The sequence below is a fragment of the Triticum urartu genome, chromosome 7A (genome assembly GCF_056163025.1).
Source record: "Triticum urartu cultivar PI428250 chromosome 7A, HENAU_Tu73, whole genome shotgun sequence".
NCBI lineage: Eukaryota > Viridiplantae > Streptophyta > Magnoliopsida > Poales > Poaceae > Triticum > Triticum urartu.
Window position 1 is genome coordinate 668117999 of NC_141879.1, and position 6000 is coordinate 668123998.

Here is a 6000-nt window from a genome sequence, read left to right on the forward strand (position 1 = left end):
CTCCTCGAAAACGCCAGAATGAGGTTTCTTTCCTCCTTGTCTTTTGCTTTCATTAATGGATCTACTCCCTTGCATTACTAACTTTATTTTGCCTTTGCAGGAGGTTTATCGCTCTTCTGGCGACTCATCTCAGACTCAATTTCCGGCTTTCAAGACTGCCCCTGGGTAAGGAAAAATTATATTTCCTCTGTATCTTTAAAAACTGCATCCTTATACTAACTGTCTCATAAAACCTTTCTTACCGGCCAAGCCAAATCCAAGAAGGCCAAGGTGATTAAACCGTCAGAAGACCCGAAGGTTCCTGCACCTGAGCCGGCCATGCCAACTCCTCCCTCTCAAACTGAAGCACCTAAAGACCCGGCTGTTCATACTCAATTGGATCCTCCTGAGTTGTCAGCCGATGAGATCACCCTTAATCCGACTATCACTGAACCATCTAGTTCAGCTAACCCGCCAACAACTTCTAATACTGACGTGTTGATTACTGGTAGCCGATTTGTTGAACCAGGGATCCCCACTGTATTAGCCCGGCACACTACTAAGCAAGAAGCCTTGGAGAAGCAGAAAGTGTGTTTTGATATCTCCCATTACACTCACCTCAATGTCAATGTTGTGCTGCCCGGCTATCTCAGTCATGTGCACTCCAGCCGTGATTCGGAAATCGAGATGGTCAAACAATTGCAGCTAAAATATGAGATATGTTCTCCAGTTTACTTATACTTTGCCAGCCCCCAAGTCTTCAGATGATTAACTTGAATGATCTGTAGACTTTATGATATAAGTTGAAGTCCAATAGAGTAACATAAACTTCACCTGTAGTCCCCAAGGGCCGGCTCAATTTATCATAAATGAACCGGTACTTAACTTCATAGCTGTCTTTTACGAGTCCCAATAAGTATTGCAATCCGGCTTAACCTTGAGAAACTTTCTGAATGCATTAGCCCCCAAGTGCCAAGTGCTGTTACTTTGTAAAACACTTGGGACTTGAAACATATAAGAGTCATAAAAAATGCTTTGGCAGACATTAGCCCCCAAGTGTCAAATGGTATTGCGGTGCAAAGTACTTGAGACTTGAACCCTTATAACTTTTAGTTTAAGCCTTGACACACCTGTGTATGCTTTGTAGAACGCCCTATCTGAATTGGGCTCCCAATTGACTGATGCAAAGACCCGGCTGGCGGATCAAGAGGCAGAAATCAAGACTGCTGACTCTAAACTCCAATTGAGTCTTTCTGAGACAGAAAAATTGAAGACCAGCTTGACTGGAAAGAAGAAATCCTGGGCCGAAGAAAAGACGCTGCTGATACAACATGCTGAAACAGCTGAGGCGGCTCTTGAGGAGGTTACGACGGAGCTCACCGGTTTAAAGAATCGGGTGTCTCAAATGGTCTCCGCCATCTTTGGTAAGTCATCTGTATTAATCATTTATACTTTATTTTGGCCAGGAATATAAGCCGCTTGCTGAACCTTTGTTAAAAACACTCGTAGGTCCACGAAGTAGGAATCTGAACCAAGATAGTGTGACGAAGTTGAAGGCGGTTTATACCTTGGTGGAGCAATTGTATACTGGCGCTCAACGAGCACTTGCCACCATCTCCCCTGCCAACCAAGGACCCAGTCGGTTGAGCGATGTCTTGAAAAAGTTATCAATCTTACCGGTCAGGTTTCAAGAGGTCAAACGATCCTGTGCCAGAGCCGGAGCCCTGACTGCCTTGAGCCGCTCCAAAGCCTGGGTGCCAGATCTAGACCCGGTGGATGTGGCTAAGGGGTACCCTACCATGAAGGAAGACATGACTCCTTTTGAGTAAGATGACTTCATTGCCTGTGTGAGGGAAGTTCAACCTCAAGCTACCATTCTTGGAGAGGAGACCAACATTGATAAATATCAGCCGGGTTTTGATTTGGAGAATAAGAAGATGGCGACTCCCTCTTATAAGGTGACAGATCTTATCCCGCCGGTTCGTCAACACACTTTTACTCTGGAAGTTGACCCGGCCGGCCTGATTGATGATGAAGCGGAGTTCATTGCTCTGAACGGCTTTGACTGGTCCAATCCCAGCTTCCAATCAGTAGAAGGAGGTGAACCGGCGAGGGGAGAGTCATAACCATCTTGTGGGCTCTCAAAGCCTTGTAATAGATTTAGCTTGAAAACTGCATGTGTTGCTTATGCCATCGCACACAAAATGTTGCATACTACTCTTTGCCAGCACATCTTTGATTACATCTGCAATGTTTTAACTTTGCTCCTACAAAAAGTGAAAGAACTGGCTTGGCGGTTTAGCACCGGACGGGTCAAAAACATCCGGTATATGTCTTTATGAAATTGTCATGTTGGAAAAGATAAACAAGGCTGAAAAACCTATTCGTGAACAACACTGTCATACCTGTGTTCTGGACTGCCGGTTTTCATGACCCGGATGATGAGGTTGATGACCCAATCTTTTTTAGAAGTCAATGCTTCCATATACCTGATGACTATCATGCCTTGGCGGCGTATTGTCAAATAGTCAAGCCGATTTTAAATAAAAACCATACTGATAGTTTAGATTTGAAACAATAAAAACCAGTAAGACAAAATAGCAGATTTTAAACAACATAAATTTGGGGGTTTCTGATTCGAATACGATCAGTAAACTGGACCAAAGGGGTTAAGCTAAGATTCGAATATGATCACATAGCCCCCAGTGGCTTTGGCGTTGCGCCGATTAAGAGGGTACCGACAACTATGTTCTCTTCGGTTCAAATACGACCTATGTTTGAACAGGAAGCCCCCAAATGACCTTGAGAGGTTTTTAACGACCCTGATTCGAATACGATCCAAGTCGGACCCAAAAGGGGTTAAGCTATGATTCGGATACGATCAAGAAGCCCCCTAGCGAGTTTGGCTTTGAGCCGATCAAGAGGGTTACGACAGCTATGTTCTCTTTGATTCGAATATGACCTATGTTTGAACAGGAAGCCCCCAAGTGACCATGAGGTTTACAGCTAGATTCGAATATGATCATAAGCTGGACCAAAAAGGTTAAGCTAAATTCAGATACGATCAGCTCCTTAATAGTCATTTAAATACTGAAAATAGTAAAGATATATGATCTTTCAAGAGGAAAAGGATAGAGGTCATGCTTTATTATGTATCATAATATATACAATGTCAAAGTATGTACATGCCAAGAGCCGGTAGCTCAGGTGTAGTATGGCCGAAGCTGAGCAATGTTCCACGGCCGGCGGGTCTCCTTCTCCGACTTACGTGAGTCTTTGTGCTCTCGAACGTCAATGAGGTAATATGACCCGCTGTTTAAATTCTTGCTGACCACAAAGGGTCCTTCCCAAGGCGGGGATAGTTTGTGTGCATCAGACAGATCCAGGATGAGCCGGAGCACCAGTTCACCTTCTTGAAAGGTCCTGGTGTAACGCCCCGTATGTGACCTGCCATATTTGTATTCCCTCTCTTGCCATTTTCGGCACTAAGTTATGAGATTCCTTGTTGTTGGGTTTTGTCTTCGTGTTGCTTTTGTCCTTGTCATGCATCTCATATCATGTCATCATGTGCATCGCATTTGCATACATGTTCGTCTCATGCATCCGAGCATTTTCCCCGTTGTCCGTTTTGCATTCCGACGCTGCTATGTCCTCCGGTGTCCCCTTTTGTCTCTTTTCGTGTGCGGGTGTTAAACGTTCTCGGATTGGACCGAGACTTACCAAGCGGCCTTGGTTTACTACCGGTAGACCGCCTGTCAAGTTTCGTGCCATTTGGACTTCGTTTGATACTCCAACGGTTAACCGAGGAACCGTAAAGGCCTCGTGTGTGTTGTAGCCCAACACCTCTCCTAAGTGGCCCAAAACCCACCTAAACCCCCTCCATCATCTCGGTCGTTTGATCACGATCGCGTGGCCGAAAATCGTGCTCAATTTGGATCCTCCTAGCTCCTTCTATGTATAAATAGGCATCTCCCCTGAATTTTACGGATCAAACCCTAGCTCCCTCTTCCCTCCGCGCGGCTGGACGTGTCCGCCCGTCACCGGACAGAAACTCCCGCTGTCCGCCGCCACGTGTCATCGCCCGATTCGCCTGCCGCCCGTGCGCCCCCAGCGCCGCGCTGGCCTGCCGGGGCCCAGGCAGGGCCCTCCCGGCCCGAAGCCGCCGCCGCCCGGCTCGCCCGCCTCCTCGCGCCCGAGGGTCGCCGCCTCCGCCGCCCAGATCGCCGTCTCCGCCGCCCCGCTCCCCGCTCGCTGGCTGGAGCTCGTCGCCGGCAGCTACCGCACCCCCCGCGAGGCGCCTTGCCTCCAGATCCGCGCCGAGGTGGCCTGAGCCGCCGCCCGCCGCCGGATCCGGACGGGGAAGGACCGGATCCGCCCTTCTCCGGCCTCCCCCTCGCCTTCCTCCCTCGCCGGAGTTGACCTCGGTTCGCGCGCCGACGAAGAACCCTAAATCCGGAGGGTATATTTTCGTCTAAGTCCTTTTCCCTCATATCATATGCCCCTGTTCATCGCATCATAACTTTGCACCCGTGGCCCCGTTTTGGGCGTGTAGCATATCAAATTGTTCGTCTCGATGAGTACTTCATTTCATTCCACCGCACCATGTTCATTTGAGTTCATATTGATGCCCTAAATGCTGTTGCAAGAGTGCTATGTGATGTTAGTTTCAGATTCTTAACAGATTATGGACATTTGTCATTTTGCCATGTTTAATGTGTGCCTCTTATGAACTTGAACCCTACATGTGTTTTGTTATATGCCATGCCATCTTACAGGGGTGTATGCCATGTATTTTTGTGATCTTTGTGGTGACTAGCACAAGCATGCAAAGTAGCTCTCGTGATGTTGCTGATTTCAGGGACTTAGAATTCTTCCAAGTCATTTCCCTGTTGTTATTTTTATGCAATGTATTCTAGTTGCTACAGAGTGATCCATGCCTCTTTTGAGCATGTTCAGTAAGGATGATTTTGAGATATTGTTATGCTCTCTCCATCCTTGTCTTTGTTTGCAATTATGGAGCACCCTAGCATGACTCAATCTTGCTCTACTTTTGCTATAAAATGTTCCTGGCAGATTGTTTACATGTTATTCAATTTTGCCAAGGTTGTTGCGGTTGATCCGTGCATGCTATGAAGTTGTTCTTGCCATGGTTAGCTTATTTATCATGTCTACTTGCTGGGTGTATGCTTAGTTTGTCATGCAATGCCTTGTGGTGAGTGCATCGAGCTCGTAAACATGCCTATGTAAATCTGTTTTGCCATGTTCCAGTTTTCTGCTAAGTCTGAATCTGTTAACAAAACTTGCTATGTTTACATGGGTGCCATTGTATTTTCTGATCCCTTTTAGCTTATGATCAGTAAGGGACTTTTGTTATATGCTTTGTGTAGCTTCATGCCATGCCTTGCTTTGCCATGATATGTTCCTGTAGCATGTTGTTATCTTGCTCTAAACATTGCTTCCTGATGTTAAATCCTGCCATGTTGTTGATTTCACTAAGTCTGTGAACCTGATATCTTTTGCACTTTTGCCATGCTTGTTTTGAACCTGCTATTGAGTGAACTAGCCGTATCTAAGTGTTCATCTTTTGTCAAGCATCTTGAGTGGATCACTGCCATGTGCTTTGTTTCTATGTTAGAGTGCAGTAGCTTTTTGTTCTTGATGCATTTAGAAGGCCTCGTGCTGTTAATCGCAGATCGGTGCCATATTTGTTTTGCTTGTCATTTACAAACCGTGCATCCGATTCCGGTGATCTTTATATCGATTTTGACAGAAATCAACTCATCTTTCCAGGGGTACTCTTGGTTTTCCATGTTGAGGCCTGGTTCAATCTTTCCTTTCCGAAACATGCATATGCATTGCATATCACATCCCGCATATCATGCCATGTCTTGCATCATGTTGCTTGCGCATTGCACCGTGGTTGATTGTGTCTCCCTTTGCTTGTGTTCTTGCTTTGGGTAGAGCCGGGAGACGAGTACGTGATCGAGGAACCCGTTGAGTACGCTTATGAGGATCAAGCTA